Consider the following 20883-nt stretch of genomic DNA (forward strand, 5'->3'; position numbering starts at 1 on the left):
AGATCTACTTTTCTTGCAATTTCATCTTGCTTTCCTTTTATGCCTTCCAAGTGTTTGACAAAATGCTTGGAAGGATGCTATAGTAGATTTTTCTCCTCTTGGCTTGGATTGAGTAATTGGAGACTCTTGAGTTATCAAACTCTTTTGTTGATTAATAATTGAAAGTTGCTAGTTGATTTGAATTCTACTAAAGCTAGTCTTTCCTTAGGAGTTGACTAGGACTTGAGGAATCAAATTGATTATTTCCACTTGACTTTCCTTCATAGTTAGAGGTTGACTAAGTGGAGCAATGAAGAATTCTTGTCATAATTGAGGAGGATAATGAGGATAGGACTTCTTGTTCTCATTCCTTGCCAAGAGCTTTCTTAGCTGTAAGTTTAATTCTCGCAATTTACTTCTCTTGTCCCTTATCCAAAACCCCTAAATACTTGTCCCATAACCAATAACAAGAACACTTCCTTGCAATTCCTTTGAGAGATGACTCGAGGTTTGAATACTTCGGTTTATATTTTTGGGGTTTGTTACATGTGACAACCAAGTTTTTGTATGAGAGGATTCTTTGTTGGTTTAGACACTTTACTTGCAACGAGATTTCGTTTGTGAAATTCTTTACCGACAAAAATTCTGTTCATCAAAATGGCGCCGCTGCTGGGGAATTGCAAATGTGCGCTTATTATTGGTTATTGTATATATGTGAATATTGTGAATATGTTTGCCTTTTGTTTCCTTGTTGGTTTTTGCTAGTCTTAGGATTTGGTTTTCTTTGTTTTTCATTAGATTTTGTTTTCATTTACTCTTGCTATCATGAATTCTCACCCTTTTGGCTCTGAGTTTGGTTCAAATTATGTTGTAGGAAATGGTAATTTCAAGGACAACATACATCAAGGATGGAACAATCAAAGATGGGACGAGCCACAAGGATTTGATCAACCCTATTGGCAATAACCCCCTCTAATGTACCACGAGCGAGATCCATTCCAAGGTGCATACCAAGGCAATTATTATGGTAGACTTCTTCGTGACAATCAACAACCACCATACTTTACCTATGAACCTCATTCTCAACATAACCATCAACCATACTCACAAGCCCGCTACCACCAAACACCTCCATATGATCTTAATCCTTATCCATCATACCAACAAGCCACACATAGAACCACCTACATTCCAACGTAATTACTCCCATATGATCTCTCATCCTCCCATTTATGATTTGAGTAAGGGAAAAGAGTTAGATAAAATTGATGAACAAAGGATTGAAATTAAGAGATCTTGTGAGGAGGTAGAGGTCCTTAGAAAAAGGAGGACAGGATACGCTTTGTCAAGATCTTTGGAAGCTTCTTTGCCTAGGTTGTCATCTACTTCTACATTTGAGTTGGTGAAATTCATTTCTATTAGCTTTATTATCTCACTCAAATATGGCTTGCTTGAAATGGATGGTCAATGATGCTACGATTTTAGGAGATTGCACGATCGGCAAAAATTCCTTCCGGCAAGTGCACCGGTTATCGTCAAATAAAAACTCACAATAGAGTGAGGTCGAATCCCACAAGGATTGGTTGAGTGAGCAATTCGGATTAGAAGTGTGTTCTAGTTGAGCGGAATCAAGATTTAGATGAGAATTGCGGAATGTAAAATTGGCGGGAAACGTAAATGGCAAGAAATTGAAATTGCGGAATCTTAAATTGCATGAATTAAAGAGCGAGAAGCTAAATTGCTGAAATTAAAAAGGGATCGGGGTGATTGCATGAATTTAATTGCAGAATGTAAAGAGAAAGTGGTAGATCAGAAATGGGGAATTCATTGGGTTTCAGGAGATATTGAGATCTCCGAATCAAAACATTTTTATCCCTTCCTCAACCAATGCATTCATTGAATTTTGCTTGGCAATCTTATATGATTGGATCCCAATCCCTTGGCTCACCAATTCTCTCTAAAAACAAACAAATTCCCAATCCCTTGGTTTAAATGTTCATAAGAAGAGATGATGCTCGATCACTGATTATACCACACAGTTTCATGAACCACAATTTGGTAGGATTACATGTCACAATATCCATCCAAACCCCAATCCAATTCACTGTGAGAAAGCTTCTCTAGCATGAATCCTCCATTCCTTTCCCAAGGTTCCGAAGGATTCCAATTATGGATAGTTTCTTTCCCAAGACAACTAACCAATGGAATTAGATCGAGAAGCTTTCTAACAAAATTCAAGAGAAAAGATTGAAGAAGAAGATAAAAACTATTATTGATTCATTGAATTACAATAGAGCTCCCTAACCCAATGAAAGGGGTTTAGTGAGTCATAGCTCTGAATTCAATTACAAAAAAAGTATGAAAACTCGAAAAATGATCCCCCCGATTTTCTTTTTTAACTTAAATTCTATCCTATTTATACACTTTCTAAATTGAGCTTCTGTTGTGTTTCTTGGGCTTTGAGGCCTTTCCCTGATTTCCTTTTGCTTTGGGTTTATGATCCATAATCCTGATGAGGCTGCTGATCCAATTCTGTAACATTCATTGAGCCAACTTAGTGATAATCAAGTAATGACACATGACTCAACAAATTGAAATTCCAGACTCATCAATTCTTCAGGCCCAATCCCATAAACCATGATATTCAATTGGGTTTCATACCAGAGTACGTTTAAGTTAATGTTTGTGCTCAAATGCTAACTTAAAACTGCAATATCTTTGGCCCAGAAACCTTTTCAAATAGTGGCGTTTAAGTTGCAGTTTAAGCTTAAACTGGAACTTAAACGTTGGACACTCCTGAAGGTGGTATAACTCAAGCACGTTTAAGCTTCAGTTTAAGGTTAAACTGAAGCTTAAACGTGGAAATGGAAGAAAGCAACCCTGGAGGGTAAAGTAGTCGAACACGTTTAAGCTTCAGTTTAAGGTTAAACTGAAGCTTAAACGTGGAAATGAAGAAAGCAACCCTGGAGGAGAATTTCGGTCGAACACGTTTAAGCTTCAGTTTAAGGTTAAACTGAAGCTTAAACGTGGAAATGAAGAAAGCAACCCTGGAGGAGAATTTTGGTCGAACACGTTTAAGCTCCAGTTTAAGGTTAAACTGGAGCTTAAACGTGGAAATGGCTCCCTGGTGCATTTCTCATTTCTGGCGTTTGACTCCCAGTTTAAGGTTAAACTGGAGGTTAAACGCCACTTTCAGCTTTTCCTCAGCTTTCATGATTTTGGCGTTTAAGCTCCAGTTTAAGCTTAAACTGGAGCTTAAACGCCACTGATAGTTCCCAGCATTATATGGCTTGGCAGTTTAAGTTCCAGTTTAAGCTTAAACTGGAACTTAAACTCCACATGTGATATTCAAGCTTCCTTTATTGATTTTGTTGCTTCCTTGCCTAGCCTCTTCTTCCCTGAAATCATCCAAACAACTGCATCAAAGTCTTGCAAAATTTCATGAGAAATCTTCCATTCATAGCATTCAAGTAATATAACTAAAAACTCATGGAATTTGCATCAAAATCATACTGTTTGGATGGTTCATTGCTTTGTTATTCATTTAACCATTCTTGGTTACTTTAAGCTCAAGAAAATGCATAAAACAACTAAAACTAACAGAAAAATGCTAGTGAAACTAGCCTAAGATGCCTTGGCATCAGTCAACTTAGGAAACTTTGTGGGATGAAGCGTAAGAGAAGGATGTGTCGTGGTTGGCGTTGCAAATCAAGGCTCGTTTTGGTTGATACTTCAAGGGTTAAATACAAGGGTTGGACTAGTGTTTAATTAGGTGGGTCTAGAAGGATATTTGGTCACTTCATTGAGAATTCATCTTGCTTACTACCCGGTTGGAACAATGATGATCAACTTGAAGATGGGTGTCAAAACAAAGTGTGGGTTCCTGGATCGCACAAGGAGACTCAATTTTGGGAGCCCATGGTTTGTGAAGAACTCCATCAAAGCTTGGAGATATTAATTTTGAAGAATGGTGCTTATTGGAAGTCCAAGCATTGGTGGATCTTCAAGGATGGATTCAAGCACAAGCCACCTTGATGAAGAGCTTTCCATAAGTCCAACTTAAGGACAATAAATAAAAGTGCTAGGTGGGAGACACCCCACCATGGTAAAATCTTTTCATTTTCTCTTTTGTGAATATTGGCAAAATTAGTTTAAATTCATGTTTTGATTGGTTTGTTGAGTGTAGTTGGTAGTCTAGTATGTTAAATAAGGTTTTATGGTGTTTTGGTAGCTGTTTGGAGGTCTGGAATGCTTGGTTTGGTGCAAGAACTTGGAAGAATTTTGAAAAATAGAGCACCAACCCACCCGTACGCGTGCCCCACGCATACGTGTGACCCAAGTATTTTTGACCATCCACGCACACGCATCACCCACGCGTACGCGTGGATTCAAGATTTTCACCTCCCAGCAAAAAAACCCAAGAGTTGTGCCTGAAGTGTGCTAGACTTGTGCCTTTGGCACTAGCTAACCTATACGTACATGTCACCTCACGCGTACGCATTGTCGCTCTCAATAACCCACCACATGTATGCGTGACACACGCGTACGCGTCGCTCCCATTCCACCATCCCACGCGCACGCATCGCGCGACGCGTACGCGTGGATCGCCTTATTTCAACACTCCTCTTTTCTTCTCTCCTCTCCATTTCTTCCCTTCTTCTCTCTCCCTCTCTTCTCCTCTCTTCTTCCCTTCTCTTACCCCTCATCCAACACTACCAACTCTCATACTAAAAACTTCACATTCCAGAAAGATTCAACAATTACAGTTTAAACCAGAACAAGCATGCTTTTGTTTGCCTTTTAAAGAATGGTCAAGGAACAACACCACCTTGTGAAATTTCTTGTTTTCTCTTTGTTGCCAGGAAACAATTTGATTTCTCCTTCTTCTCCTAGTTGTTGCTTCATGTTCTTTCTAAGATCCTTGTTTCCTTTCCTGCAAAGAGTGATGAAGTTGCTTGCTTCTCAAGCACTTGAGTGGTTAGCTCAACTATGTATGGGCAAGTGTCTGAGTCTTAAGTTGGTGTGCGAACACCAAACTTAGTCTCCTACTTACCCCTCTACTCTTTGAATCCTTGAATTCTCCTTGGAATGAAGTTGCTGCTAAGGATTTTAAGCATTTCTGTGATTGCTTAGAATGGTTGTTCCTTTCATATAATTCAAAGGTTGTTGTGTTCAGTTGATCTGTATGGTGGAACACCAAACTTAGAGTCACACATTCCCCTTTGAATTATTGATCCACGAATTTATTGTTTGGTGTGAAACACCAAACTTAATTCTTTGCAATGCACAGAAACTACTTCACCTTTTTATTGAAACAAATAAAAGAAACAGCAAAGGAGTATTACCTCAGGTTGGGTTGCCTCCCAACAAGCGCTTCTTTAACGTCATTAGCTTGACGGTCAGCTTCCTCAGTTGAGGTGATATTTAACCTTGTCCTTCTCCTCCACATCTCCCAAGTAATGTTTGAGTCTTTGACCATTCACAGTGAAGGTTCGTTGTGACTTTTCTTCCATGATTTCTACTTGTCCATATTGGGAGACCTTGGTGACAAGGAATGGTCCAGACCACCTTGATTTTAGCTTCCCTGGAAATAGCTTCAGCCTAGAATTGTAGAGCAATACTTTTTGTCCCTCTTCAAATTTCCTTGGGGCTATGTTGCTGTCATGCTTCTTCTTTGCTATTTCTTTGTAAATTTTGGCATTCTTATAAGCTTCAGCTTTGAATTCTTCCAACTCTTGAATTTGCAACATCCTTCTTTCTCCAGCAGCTTTGCTGTCCAAGTTCAAGAGTTTCAAGGCCCAGAATGCCTTGTGCTCCAACTCCAGTGGCAAATGGCAAGCTTTTCCATATACTAGTTGGTAAGGAGACATTCCAATTGGTGTTTTGAAAGCTGTCCTATATGCCCAAAGAGCATCATCTAGCTTAATCGACCAGTCCTTCCTTGAAGTTCCCACAGTCTTTTCCAGGATTCTTTTGAGTTCCCTATTAGATATTTCGGCTTGCCCACTTGTCTGTGGATGGTATGGTGTGGCTACCTTGTGTTTGACTCCATATTTTAGAAGCAATGCCTCTAATGGTTTGTTGCAGAAGTGGCTTCCTCCATCACTGATGATTGCTCTTGGAACCCCAAAACGGCAAAAAATGTGTTTTCTGAGGAAGTTCATGACTACCTTATTATCATTGGTTGGAGTTGCTATTGCTTCAACCCATTTGGAGACATAGTCTACTGCCACAAGAATGTAATTATTTGAGTATGAGGTGGGAAAGGGTCCCATGAAATCTATCCCCCATACATCAAACAATTCAAGTTCCAGAATGAATTGTTGTGGCATTTCATTTCTTCTTGGCAGGTTCCCCGCTTTCTGGCATTCATGGCAGTGCTTCACTAGTTCCTTTGCATCTTTGAAGATAGTGGGCCAATAAAAACCACACTGCAACACCTTAGCTGCTGTTCTTTCTCCTGCAAAATGTCCTCCATAAGTGGAGCCATGGCAGTCCCATAAGACTTCCCTTCCTTCTTCCTCTGATATGCATCTTCTGAGTATGCCATCCGAACATTTTTTGAACAAGTATGGTTCGTCCCAGATGAAGTATTTGGCATCATTTACCAATTTCTTCCTTTGATGCTTGTTAAATTCCAACGGCAAACTCCCAGTGGCCTTGAAGTTTGCTATGTCTGCAAACCAGGGTGCTTTGTGAATTACCATGAGTTGTTCATCAGGAAAGCACTCATTTATATGTGTGCTTTGTGTGCTTCCTTCTTCACATGGTATCCTTGATAAATGGTCTGCCACCTTGTTCTCTACACCCTTCTTGTCTTTGATTTCAATGTCAAATTCCTGCAACAAAAGAACCCATCTAATAAGTCTTGGTTTGGATTCTTGTTTAGCAAGTAAGTATTTTAAAGCTGAATGATCAGTGAAGACAATGACTTTAGATCCAATGAGATAGGATCTAAATTTGTCAAATGCAAAGACTATTGCCAAGAGTTCTTTTTCAGTGGTTGTGTAATTCCTTTGGTTATCATTCAAGACTTTACTGGCATAATAAATCACATGTACCAAATTGTCTTTCCTTTGTCCTAACACTGCCCCAACAGCAAGGTCTGATGCATCACACATCAGTTCAAAAGGTAAGTTCCAATCAGGTGGGGCAATGATAGGTGCAGAGGAAAGTTTTTGCTTCAAAAGTTCATAGGCTAGCATGCAATTTTTATCAAATACAAAGGGTGTATCAGAGACAAGCAAGTTACTCAAAGGTTTGGCTATTTTAGAAAAGTCTCTAATAAACCTTCTGTAAAAGCCATCGTGTCCCAAAAAACTCCTAACTGCCTTGACATTACTTGGTGGAGGTAGTTTTTCAATGAGTTCCACCTTAGCTCTGTCCACCTCAATGCCTCTATTAGAGATTTTGTGGCCAAGGACTATTCCTTCTGTGACCATGAAATGACACTTTTCCCAGTTTAATACTAGGTTGGTCTCTTGGCATCTCTTAAGCACCAAGGCAAGGTGTTGTAGGCAGCTAGGAAAAGAATCTCCAAACACAGAAAAATCATCCATGAAAACCTCAATAAATTTTTCAATCATGTCCGAAAAGATGGACAGCATGCATCTTTGGAAAGTGGCAGGTGCATTGCACAATCCAAAGGGCATGCGTCTATAAGCAAAAACTCCATATGGACAAACAAATGATGTTTTCTCTTGATCTCTTGGATCAACTACTATCTGATTATAGCCTGAGTATCCATCCAGAAAGCAATAGTAAGCATGTCCTGCAAGCCTTTCAAGCATCTGATCCATGAATGGGAGTGGGAAATGATCTTTTCTGGTGGCTTCATTGAGCTTCCTGTAGTCTATGCACATCCTCCACCCAGTGACAGTTCTTGTGGGTATGAGTTCGTTCCTCTCATTTGGCACCACAGTTATGCCACCTTTCTTGGGAACTACATGGATGGGACTAACCCATGGGCTATCAGAAATGGGGTAGATTACCCCTGCCTGCCATAACTTCATGACCTCCTTTTGTACCACTTCTTTCATGACGGGATTCAATCTTCTCTGAGCTTGAATGGAGGGTCTAGCATCCTCTTCTAACAAGATTTTATGCATGCATATGGATGAACTTATCCCCTTCAAATCAGCTAGGGTCCATCCAATGGCATCTTGATGAGTTTGTAGCACCTTGATCAATTCTTCTTCCTGTTCTTGGCTCAGGACAGAGCTAATGATAACAGGATGGCTCTCATCATTACCCAAGTATGCATACTTGAGATTAGGGGGCAATGCTTTGAGCTCAGGTTTTGGTGCTTCCTTCTCTTCTTTCACTCTCTCTGGCATGCTTGGCATGGTTGTTTCAGCAGCCTTGATGTCACTAACTTCAATATCCTTGGTGAACTCCTCCTCTGCCACTTCCTTTGTTGTTTCCTCAAAGGTTTCTTGTACTGCAATGTCCACTACATCCACCCTCATGCATTCCTTTAGTGATTCTGATGGATAGCTCATTGCCTTGAATACGTTAAACACCAATTGCTCATCATGTAGTCTAAGAGTGAGTTCACCCTTTTGGACATCTATGATGGCTCCAGCAGTAGCCAGGAAGGGTCTTCCCAGGATTATCGAAGCTTTGGCTTCTTCCTCCATATCTAACACCACAAAATCGGCAGGAAATATAAAATCTCCCACTTTCACCAACAAATCCTCAACTATCCCATGAGGGAATTTAAAAGTTCGATCTGCCAATTGGAGGGCCATTCTTGTTGGTTTGGCTTCCTCAATCTTCATTCTTCTCATCATTGTTAGAGACATCAAATTGATACTGGCCCCTAAGTCACACAAGGCCTTCTCCACCATGACTTCTCCTATGATGCAGGGGATTTGGAAACTGCCTGGATCCTTCAATTTCTGAGGCAATTTGTGTTGAATGATGGCACTGCATTCTTCAGTCAACAACACAGTTTCCTCATTTCTCCAGCTTCTCTTCTTGGTCATTAATTCCTTTAAGAATTTTGTATAGAGTGGCATTTGCTCTATTGCCTCAGCAAACGGAATGTTGATTTGAAGCTTCTTGAAAATCTCCAAGAATCTGGAGAATTGGCCATCCTTTTCACTTTTTATCAAACGTTGAGGATATGGTGCTTTGGGTGTATGAGGCTTCAAGACCTCTTTTTCTTTTTCTTTTGTTGCAGACGGTGTAAAAGATTGTCCCTGTTCCTTGTCTCTCACATTTTCCTTTGCTTCATCCTCTGTGGTTTCCTTTGAGATCTCCTTTAGCTTCTTTCCACTTCTGAGGGTTATGGCCTTACATTCTTCCCTTGCAATAGCCTTGGCAGCATGAGAAACGCTTGGCCCAGGGGTTTGCTTAGACAAATACCCAATTTGATTTTTTAGCTTCTGGATGGCAGCTCCTTGGTTTTGCAAGTTAGAATTTACTTCTTCCTTAAAGGCTTTCAATTCGGTTATGTCTTGACCCATGGTTGCAAGCATTCCTTCTATCCTGTTTAATTGATCTTGAAATTGTTGGTTCGGATTAGGTTGGGCAGGTTGATTATTTTGGCCATGATATGGTGGTTGGGAGTAAGTGTTTTGTGTGGCTTGGTATGATCTTTGGTTGGAGTTTTGGTATGTGGAATTGTTATGTTGGTTGGGCTTGTAAGGTTTGTGGTTTTGTGGTTGGGTTTGCTGGTTTCCCCACCCAAAGTTTGGGTGGTTTTTCCAGCCTGGGTTGTAAGTGTTGGAATGTGGATCATATGGTTGCCTTTGTTGATTTCCCACATAGTTGGCCTCTTCCCAATCACCTCCTTCAGTGCTTACTTCCTCTTGATCTTGTGTGTGTATTGCAGCCACTTGATTTGTTTCTAATTTCCTGGTGAGCTCTGCTAGTTGCTTGGCAAACACCTTGTTTTGGGCTAGAATTATATCAACATGGTTCAGCTCCATGACTCCCTTAGTGTTGTGTCTCTCTGAAGCATAGTAGTACTCATTCTCAGCCACTGTCTCAATCACTTCAATGGCTTCTTCCACAGTCTTTTTCCTGTTCAATGAACCTCCTGATGAATGGTCTACAGCCTTCCTTGATTCTTAAGAAAGTCCATCATAGAAAATATGCAATTGCACCCAGTCATGGAACATGTCTGGTGGGCATTTCCTTGTCAAATCCTTGAACCTCTCCCATGCCTCGTAGAGAGTTTCACCATCTTGTTGTCTAAAAGTCTGAACCTCAGATCGAAGCCTATTGACCTTTTGTGGGGGGTAGAAACGTGCCAGAAACTTGCTTTCCACCTCATCCCAGGTTGTTAGGCTCCCCCTTGGAAATGATTCCAGCCACTTAGCTGCCTTGTCCCTAAGTGAAAATGGGAACAAGAGCAGTTTATAGGCATCTTCCTGGACTCCATTGGACTTCACAGTGTCGCAAATTCTCAGGAATTTTGTGAGATGTTGGTTTGGATCTTCATTAGCACTCCCACCAAATGAACAATGATTCTCCACCAGTGATATTAGTTGTGGTTTGAGTTCAAAATTGTTGGCCTGAATGGGTGGTTTCTGAATGCTGCTACCACAATTCCCAGAGGTTGGGTTTATGTATGAACCAAGAACCCTCCTCTCGGGAATGGCATTGTTTCCATCAGCTCTCTCATGGTTGTGAACTTCTCTATCCATGTTGAGATCTAGAGCTTCCTCAAAATTGTCCTCAGATTCTCCTTCAGATTCTTCTTCTCCCAGTACTCTCTTCCCTCTTGCTTCCCTTCTAAGTTTATGAAGGGTCCTCTCTGGTTCGGTATATGGAGGAGTTGATGTCTCTCCTCTCCTACCTGTCATACAAGAACACAGCACAGGCAACAAACAAGTGAAATACTCTTGGTTAATGGAAGAGTATGGTTAGAGCAGTTGAGGAATTAATTCAAATAGTTAGTGAGTCAGTGAGTTAGTTGCTTGAATTTAAAGGCATAAAGAAAGAAAGCAAGTAACAGAGTGCAGAAATTAAAATTCAACAAGTAACTTGAACTGAATTAACAAAACAAGAAAAATGCTCAATCTAGTTAACTTCCAATTTGAGAATTGTCAATCGAAAACCAATCCCCGGCAACGGCGCCATAAACTTGATGCTACGATTTTAGGAGATTGCACGATCGGCAAAAATTCCTTCCGGCAAGTGCACCGGTTATCGTCAAGTAAAAACTCACAATAGAGTGAGGTCGAATCCCACAAGGATTGGTTGAGTGAGCAATTCGGATTAGAAGTGTGTTCTAGTTGAGCGGAATCAAGATTTAGATGAGAATTGCGGAATGTAAAATTGGCGGGAAACGTAAATGGCAAGAAATTGAAATTGCGGAATCTTAAATTGCATGAATTAAAGAGCGAGAAGCTAAATTGCTGAAATTAAAAAGGGATCGGGGTGATTGCATGAATTTAATTGCAGAATGTAAAGAGAAAGTGGTAGATCAGAAATGGGGAATTCATTGGGTTTCAGGAGATATTGAGATCTCCGAATCAAAACATTTTTATCCCTTCCTCAACCAATGCATTCATTGAATTTTGCTTGGCAATCTTATATGATTGGATCCCAATCCCTTGGCTCACCAATTCTCTCTAAAAACAAACAAATTCCCAATCCCTTGGTTTAAATGTTCATAAGAAGAGATGATGCTCGATCACTGATTATACCACACAGTTTCATGAACCACAATTTGGTAGGATTACATGTCACAATATCCATCCAAACCCCAATCCAATTCACTGTGAGAAAGCTTCTCTAGCATGAATCCTCCATTCCTTTCCCAAGGTTCCGAAGGATTCCAATTATGGATAGTTTCTTTCCCAAGACAACTAACCAATGGAATTAGATCGAGAAGCTTTCTAACAAAATTCAAGAGAAAAGATTGAAGAAGAAGATAAAAACTATTATTGATTCATTGAATTACAATAGAGCTCCCTAACCCAATGAAAGGGGTTTAGTGAGTCATAGCTCTGAATTCAATTACAAAAAAAGTATGAAAACTCGAAAAATGATCCCCCCGTTTTTCTTTTTTAACTTAAATTCTATCCTATTTATACACTTTCTAAATTGAGCTTCTGTTGTGTTTCTTGGGCTTTGAGGCCTTTCCCTGATTTCTTTTTGCTTTGGGTTTATGATCCATAATCCTGATGAGGCTGCTGATCCAATTCTGTAACATTCATTAAGCCAACTTAGTGATAATCAAGTAATGACACATGACTCAACAAATTGAAATTCCAGACTCATCAATTCTTCAGGCCCAATCCCATAAACCATGATATTCAATTGGGTTTCATACCAGAGTACGTTTAAGTTAATGTTTGTGCTCAAATGCTAACTTAAAACTGCAATATCTTTGGCCCAGAAACCTTTTCAAATAGTGGCGTTTAAGTTGCAGTTTAAGCTTAAACTGGAACTTAAACGTTGGACACTCCTGGAGGTGGTATAACTCAAGCACGTTTAAGCTTCAGTTTAAGGTTAAACTGAAGCTTAAACGTGGAAATGGAAGAAAGCAACCCTGGAGGGTAAAGTAGTCGAACACGTTTAAGCTTTAGTTTAAGGTTAAACTGAAGCTTAAACGTGGAAATGAAGAAAGCAACCCTGGAGGAGAATTTCGGTCGAACACGTTTAAGCTTCAGTTTAAGGTTAAACTGAAGCTTAAACGTGGAAATGAAGAAAGCAACCCTGGAGGAGAATTTTGGTCGAACACGTTTAAGCTCCAGTTTAAGGTTAAACTGGAGCTTAAACGTGGAAATGGCTCCCTGGTGCATTTCTCATTTCTGGCGTTTGACTCCCAGTTTAAGGTTAAACTGGAGGTTAAACGCCACTTTCAGCTTTTCCTCAGCTTTCATGATTTTGGCGTTTAAGCTCCAGTTTAAGCTTAAACTGGAGCTTAAACGCCACTGATAGTTCCCAGCATTATATGGCTTGGCAGTTTAAGTTCCAGTTTAAGCTTAAACTGGAACTTAAACTCCACATGTGATATTCAAGCTTCCTTTATTGATTTTGTTGCTTCCTTGCCTAGCCTCTTCTTCCCTGAAATCATCCAAACAACTGCATCAAAGTCTTGCAAAATTTCATGAGAAATCTTCCATTCATAGCATTCAAGTAATATAACTAAAAACTCATGGAATTTGCATCAAAATCATACTGTTTGGATGGTTCATTGCTTTGTTATTCATTTAACCATTCTTGGTTACTTTAAGCTCAAGAAAATGCATAAAACAACTAAAACTAACAGAAAAATGCTAGTGAAACTAGCCTAAGATGCCTTGGCATCAGTCAACTTAGGAAACTTTGTGGGATGAAGCGTAAGAGAAGGATGTGTCGTGGTTGGCGTTGCAAATCAAGGCTCGTTTTGGTTGATACTTCAAGGGTTAAATACAAGGGTTGGACTAGTGTTTAATTAGGTGGGTCTAGAAGGATATTTGGTCACTTCATTGAGAATTCATCTTGCTTACTACCCGGTTGGAACAATGATGATCAACTTGAAGATGGGTGTCGAAACAAAGTGTGGGTTCCTGGATCGCACAAGGAGACTCAATTTTGGGAGCCCATGGTTTGTGAAGAACTCCATCAAAGCTTGGAGATATTAATTTTGAAGAATGGTGCTTATTGGAAGTCCAAGCATTGGTGGATCTTCAAGGATGGATTCAAGCACAAGCCACCTTGATGAAGAGCTTTCCATAAGTCCAACTTAAGGACAATAAATAAAAGTGCTAGGTGGGAGACACCCCACCATGGTAAAATCTTTTCATTTTCTCTTTTGTGAATATTGGCAAAATTAGTTTAAATTCATGTTTTGATTGGTTTGTTGAGTGTAGTTGGTAGTCTAGTATGTTAAATAAGGTTTTATGGTGTTTTGGTAGCTGTTTGGAGGTCTGGAATGCTTGGTTTGGTGCAAGAACTTGGAAGAATTTTGAAAAATAGAGCACCAACCCACCCGTACGCGTGCCCCACGCATACGTGTGACCCAAGTATTTTTGACCATCCACGCACACGCATCACCCACGCGTACGCGTGGATTCAAGATTTTCACCTCCCAGCAAAAAAACCCAAGAGTTGTGCCTGAAGTGTGCTAGACTTGTGCCTTTGGCACTAGCTAACCTATACGTACATGTCACCTCACGCGTACGCATTGTCGCTCTCAATAACCCACCACACGTACGCGTGACACACGCGTACGCGTCGCTCCCATTCCACCATCCCACGCGCACGCATCGCGCGACGCGTACGCGTGGATCGCCTTATTTCAACACTCCTCTTTTCTTCTCTCCTCTCCATTTCTTCCCTTCTTCTCTCTCCCTCTCTTCTCCTCTCTTCTTCCCTTCTCTTACCCCTCATCCAACACTACCAAACACCATTGATAACAATTCCTTTTAGTTAGTTAGTTGTTTAGTTAGTTTAAATTTTCATTTAATTTTCTCCTTTTTCTTTGATAAGTGTTAGATTATTAATCTTGTTTATTGCTTATTGCTGTTGATTACTGATGAGATGTTAGTCTAACATCATTGTTGTTGATTTTCATTGTTGGATTCTTTATTGAGGTTACAATTCATTACTTGGTTTTGAATCTTTCATGCTTAACTTTTGCGAATACCAAGTGAATAACATTGCCTTTAGAGCTTGTTAAATCTTTTTGAATTGCATGATTTGGCCACCATGTGATTTGAATCCTTTCTTTGATTAGGCAATTTCTTGATGTTGGATATTGTGCATTTCTCGTAATGCATTGTGTTTCATGATCATATGCATCCAAATGTGTGTTTGGCATGAATGCTTTCATACTTCTTTACTGCTTGTTTGGTTATCTTAACCTACGAGTTTAAAGTATTTCAAGCATACTAGAATGAGTGAAGTGCATGCTTCTCTTGTGACATTTTTTATGCTAGTGAGTGTTCTAAAGGGAGCCTAATTTAGGATTCACACACCTATTTTCCTTAACATCACACTAATTCACTCACTCAATTCTAGTGATTATTATCTCATTCCAATAAAGTATGCTTCCTTACTTTCGCACTTACTTTTCTTACTATCCTGCCTTCTAATTTCAAGATGAGTCATTATAAGCAAACAAGGAAGCAGGAGAAAGAACATGTAGCAACCAGTTGACCTACCAGTTGAAGGTAGTAATTCGGAGAGTCGTCGTACCCTACTGCTCATCTTTAAATGCACCGAGGACGGTGCAAACCTTTAAGTGTGGGAGGTCGTCCGACCAGTCGGCATTTTTGGGTGACAAGTTTCTAATCCCAACACTTTTGCATTTCATTCTTAGGTCTTTTAGAATTTTAGTTGTATTTTCTTATCTTACATACATATACATAATAAGCTTAGTCAAAATAATGATATTTTTCAAGAAAATTACCTATAGGGCATTGACATCCCAATTGATTTGAGTGAAAACTTTTCATTGAACTTTCTTGAATTATATTTTGTGGGACATATTTTGAGCTAAGAACACAAGCTTATGAGTTTTGAGCCTAATTATGTGGTTACATCTTATAAACCACTTATCTTCCTTCTGATGTACATTATTCTTTTCCTATGATTATAATCTTTGATTTGTTTGATTCTTTATGTCCATTATTTTGTGTATACATGCATTTATATGATTGAGGCCATTGTTTCATTATCTCACTTTCCCAGATAGCCTACTTTTTATCTTCCATTGTTTGCCAACTTTGAGCCTACGAGTAACCCACTTTGTTCTTTAATGTAGCACATTACAAGCCTTAAAGTGAAAAATAATAAATGTCCTTAATTTGGATCTTTGATTAGCTTAGGCTAGTGAGTGTGTATCATTCAAGTGTAGGGAAACTTAGGACATTGGTTGGAAAAAGATGTGTGTGTGTTGTAGTTTTGTTAAAAATATTAGGAATTGGGTACATGCTCATGTGTTAATTAAATGTGAAACCATATGCATTGATGCTTTTGTATATGATATATTGCAAAAAAAAGAGAGAAAATAAAAAAAAAGAAAGAAAAAAAATAGAAAAAGAAAGAAAAAGAAAAGCAATAAAAAGGGAACAAAAATGCCCCAAAGTGAAGCTCAATAATAATCAATGCATATGAGTTATGATCAAGAAGAGAATGCATGAGTGTGTGAAAAAGTGAAGAATGGGTAGTTAGGTTAGCTTTGAAATTGTATAGGTTGCTATATAGGTTTGGTGGGAAGTTTAAGTTAATCAAAGATTCAAATTCTAGTCCACTTGATTATATGCATCCTACCTTGACCCTAGCCCCATTACAACCTATGAAAAGACCTCATGATATATGTATGCATGCATAGAATAATTGTTGATTGTTAGATGAAAAACAAATCTTGGAAAGCATGATTAGAGGGGAATTGAGTGAATCAACCCTAAACACTGAGCGACTAGAGTGCAAATACTTCCGGTGAGGGTTTGATTTCTCAATTACATGTTTTCACCTAGAATCATCACTTTTCGTGCAAGTTACAAAAATCTTTAATAACTCAATTCAATTGTGGGTTTGGCTTGGTTGTTAATACCTTTAGCCCTTACGCTTACATATGTTTTCTTGGAAGTTGATTTATTTTAACCAAGTAAGTACATTCATCTAGATAGATTGCATATAGTTTAGTTTGCATTTAATCAATGATAGTACCCTTTTCTCTTTCTTGGTTAAGCATAAGGACATGCTTGGTTTAAGTGTGGGGAGATTTGATGCACCATTACTTCGTGGTATATTTTGTACTTAATTTAGGTAAATTTTATCCACTTTTCCCACATTTATTCAATGAAATAGCACAGTTTCATAATTTTCTCCTAATTTGTGCTTAAGTGTGAAAACATGCTTTTTAAGCTTTTAATTGATTAATTTTGATTCACCTTTGATTCCACTAGATGCCTAGATGTGCTTGTTAAGTGAATTCAGGTTGAAAAGACAAGGGATGGATCAAAGGAAGGAAGAGAAAAGCATGCAAGGTGGATAAATCATGTAAAACTAAGGAATTGGGATGCATTCACCGACGCGCACGCGTGGAACAACGCGCACGCGTGAATTTGAAGTTGCATGGCGACGCGTACGCATACATGACGCGTACGCGTGGATGGAAAATTGTCAAGCAACGCGTATGTGTGACCCACGTGTACGCATCGATGCTCGCACGTGACTTCATTAAATTAAAAATGTTGGAGGAAAATTATGGGCTTCCCAGGCCCAAATTCAACTCACTTCTGAGCCTATTTCATGCGAAAATCAAGAGGAGTCAAGGGGGGATGTCATAATTGAATTTTGGAAGGAATGCTTTAGGAAAGTTTCTAGAGAGAAGCTCTCTCTTCTCTCTAGAATTAGGTTAGATGTAGATTAGAAATTCTTAGATCTAGGTTTAATTCATGCTTTGATTTACTTTTCCTTTATCAATTCTTGTTCTTCTACCTTTGCTTTCTTAGATTAGTGATTTACTTCTTGTAATTCTTGATCGGGGAAAATTCGTCTCTCAACAAATTCCCATTCGGCAAGTGTACCGAATTTGTCGTCAAGTAAAAACTCACAATAGAGTGAGGTCGAATCCCACAGGGATTGATTGATCAAACAACTTTAATTAGAGGAATGATCTAGTTGAGTGAATCCATGAATAGAGTTGATAATTGCAGAAATTAAAATAGTAGGAAAGTAATTGACTGAAAGTAAATAGCAGAATTGTAAATGGGAATGGGGGAATTGCTCATAAAAGTAAATTGCAGAAATTAAGAGAATGGGTAAGATCAGAAATGGGGAGTTCATTGGGCTTAGGAGATGTTGCATTCTTCGGATCAATTTCATTTTCATCTCTTCCTCAATCAATGCACTCATTGATCTCCTTGGCAATCTTAAGTGATTGAATCACAATTTCTTGCAATTCAATCTCTCAAATCTTGATCTATAGCCAATTCCTTGGTCAATTGCTCATGAGAAGAGATGAAGTGTGGTCACTGATTAAACCACATGCACTTCCCAAATCAAAGGCTTAGAGGGTTATAGCCACATACCCATCCATACTCAATTTGGTCCAGCATGAGAAAGCATTTCTAGCTAATCTCTTCATTCCTCTTTCAAGGATCCGAAGAGATCCATGTTTGAATAGCTTCTTTTCCAAGATCACTATCCAATTGGATGAAGATTGAAAGCTTTCAAGTAAAATCAAAAGGAAAGATAGAAGAAGAACAAGAAAATTAGTATTGATCCATCAAATTACAACAGAGCTCCCTAACCCAATGAAAGGGGTTTAGTTGCTCATAGCTCTAGAAATCAAAATCAAAGATGGAGAATACATCATAAAACTAGAAGTGCAGAGAAAGTAAAGATACAGAGAGTAGTTCTCTCCTCCCTCAAAGCTCCTCTCTATTTCAAAACTACTCCTATATACACTACTCTTCTTAGCTTCTAGTTAGTTCTTCAAGTCTTGGGCCTTTGGATCTTTTAGTTTGAAGCAGTTCCTTTCTTCATTTGGGCTTGGCTCACTTGCAGAGAGAAAGTGTGAAGTGGGCAGAGACTTTAGCTCAAGACGTTAGGGGTGTTTAATATTTAGTGAAAATACAAGTTCGAGGACGTTAGTGACACTTAACATTGTCACTAACGTTGCCATGCACCCCTTTGCCTCACGTTAAAGCCCACGTTAACTGGGTTAACGTGGCTTTTAACGTTGCCTTGTTAGCCTTCGAGAACGTTAGTGACACTCAACATTGTCACTAACGTTCAAGTGTGCCCCTTCTTGCTTTGTTAAAGCTCACGTTAACTAGGTTAACGTGGCTTCTAACGTGCCTTTGCCAACCTTCGAGAACGTTAGTGACACTCAACATTGTCACTAACGTTCAAGTGTGCCCCTAGGTCTCACGTTAGAGTCCACGTTAACTGGGTTAATGTGGCTTCTAACGTGGCCATTCTTAGCCATCCCAGCGTTAGTGACAATGTTGAGTGTCACTAACGTTGGCTCATTCTTCATTCCTCATCGTTAGCTTCCACGTTAACCAAGTTAACGTGGAGGTTAACGTGGCTCTTGGGGTTTGAGTGGTTGCTCCAACGTTAGTGACAATGTTGAGTGTCACTAACGTTGTCGACAACTCTCCATCTCTTACGTTAGCTCCCACGTTAACCAAGTTAACGTGGGAGTTAACGTGGCTCTTTGCACCTTAGGCCAACGTTAGTGACAATGTTGAGTGTCACTAACGTTGGCTTCTCTTCCCCCTTTAACATTAGAGGCCACGTTAACTAGGTTAACGTGGCCATTTGTGAGCAATTGCCAACGGTAGTGACAATGTTGAGTGTCACTAACGTTGGCTCAACTTCTCTTCTCCACGTTAGAGTTCACGTTAACTTAGTTAATGTGACTCTTTAACGTGGGCATTGTTGGCTTTTGAGAGTGATTTTGGCAATCACTTTTCTCCTTAACTTTGCAAGTTACCTCCCATTCCTTGCTTCCTTTGGTCCTGAAATCAAGCAATAGAGTGCATCAAAGTTCTAGTCCAATTCATGGGTAATGCAATATACAATTTTGTCATTAAAATCATGCAAAATCCTCATGAAATAATGTAAAATGCATAATGTATGCTTGAATCAAGGTCTGAGTGAATATCTGCCCAAAACTAACTTATTTCCTAAGAAAATGCATGAAATTACCTAAAAACAGTAAAGAAAAGGTCAGTGAAACTGGCCAAAATGCCCTGGCATCAATTCTTTACTTTTATATTGATGCTCTCTTCCTTCTTCTATTTTCCTTTTAATGCAATTTATGTTCATGTTCCTTTGTTATTGATTTGAATTATTGTTATTAATTTCTTGCAATTAGTAGTTGTAGATCTACTTTTCTTGCAATTTCATCCTGATTTCCTTTTATGCCTTCCAAGTATTTGACAAAATGCTTGGAAGGATGCTACAGTAGATTTTTATCCTCTTGGCTTGGGTTGAGTAATTGGAGACTCTTGAGTTATCAAACTCTTTTGTTGATTAATAATTGAAAGTTGCTAGTTGATTTGAATTCCACTAAAGCTAGTCTTTCCTTAGGAGTTGACTAGGACTTGAGGAATCAAATTGATTATTTCTACTTGACTTTCCTTCATAGTTAGAGGTTGACTAAGTGGAGCAATGAACAATTCTTGTAACAATTGAGGAAGATAATGAGGATAGGACTTCTAGTTCTCATTCCTTGCCAAGAGCTTTCTTAGCTATTAGTTTAACTCTCACAATTTACTTCTCTTGTCCCTTATCTAAAACCCCTAAATACTTGTCCCATAACCAATAACAAGAACACTTCCCTACAATTTCTTTGAAAGACGACCCGAGGTTTGAATACTTCGATTTATATTTTTGGGGTTTGTTACTTGTGACAACAAGTTTTTGTATGAGAGAATTCTTTGTTGGTTTAGAAACTGTACTTGCAACGAGATTTCATTTATGAAATTCATTATCGACAAAAAATCCCTTCATCAAAATGGCGCCGTTGCCGGGGAATTGCAATTGTGCGCTTGCTATTGGTTATTGTATATATGTGTATATTGTGAATATGTTTGCCTTTTGTTTCCTTGTTGGTTTTTGCTAGTGTTAGGTGATGACAAGTCATCTTATGCTAGTTTTACTAGCATTTTTTCCTTACTTTTATTAGGTTTATTACACTTTCTTGCACAATAAGTAAGTGATTAGAGTGGAATTTCATGTTTATCTTGGCTCAATCAAACATGGTTGATTTTATACAAAATCATGAGATTTATGAACAATTTAGTTGATTATTATGAATGATGCAAAACCTTGTGATTTTGGTGAGACTTTGATTGCTGGTTTGGTTGATGATAGGAGAAAAGATGAATATTTAAAAACAGAGAATCACTAGGTGCAGATGAACGCTACGTTCATTTGAAGAACGCTACGTTCACAAGTGGCGTGCACGCGTACAAGGCGCTCCAACGCAGGATGACA

The 20883-nt window shown here is 39.0% G+C and overlaps 1 non-coding gene across 1 annotated transcript; it reads left to right on the top strand.

Moving 5' to 3' along the window:
* The first annotated feature begins 10104 nt into the window (after positions 1–10104).
* On the top strand, positions 10105–10208 carry LOC112793893 (small nucleolar RNA R71). Its single transcript, XR_003198581.1, has one exon. It is a non-coding gene; the product is annotated as a small nucleolar RNA R71 (small nucleolar RNA).
* The last annotated feature ends 10675 nt before the right edge of the window (positions 10209–20883 follow it).

This window comes from Arachis hypogaea, chromosome 3 (assembly GCF_003086295.3).
Source record: "Arachis hypogaea cultivar Tifrunner chromosome 3, arahy.Tifrunner.gnm2.J5K5, whole genome shotgun sequence".
NCBI lineage: Eukaryota > Viridiplantae > Streptophyta > Magnoliopsida > Fabales > Fabaceae > Arachis > Arachis hypogaea.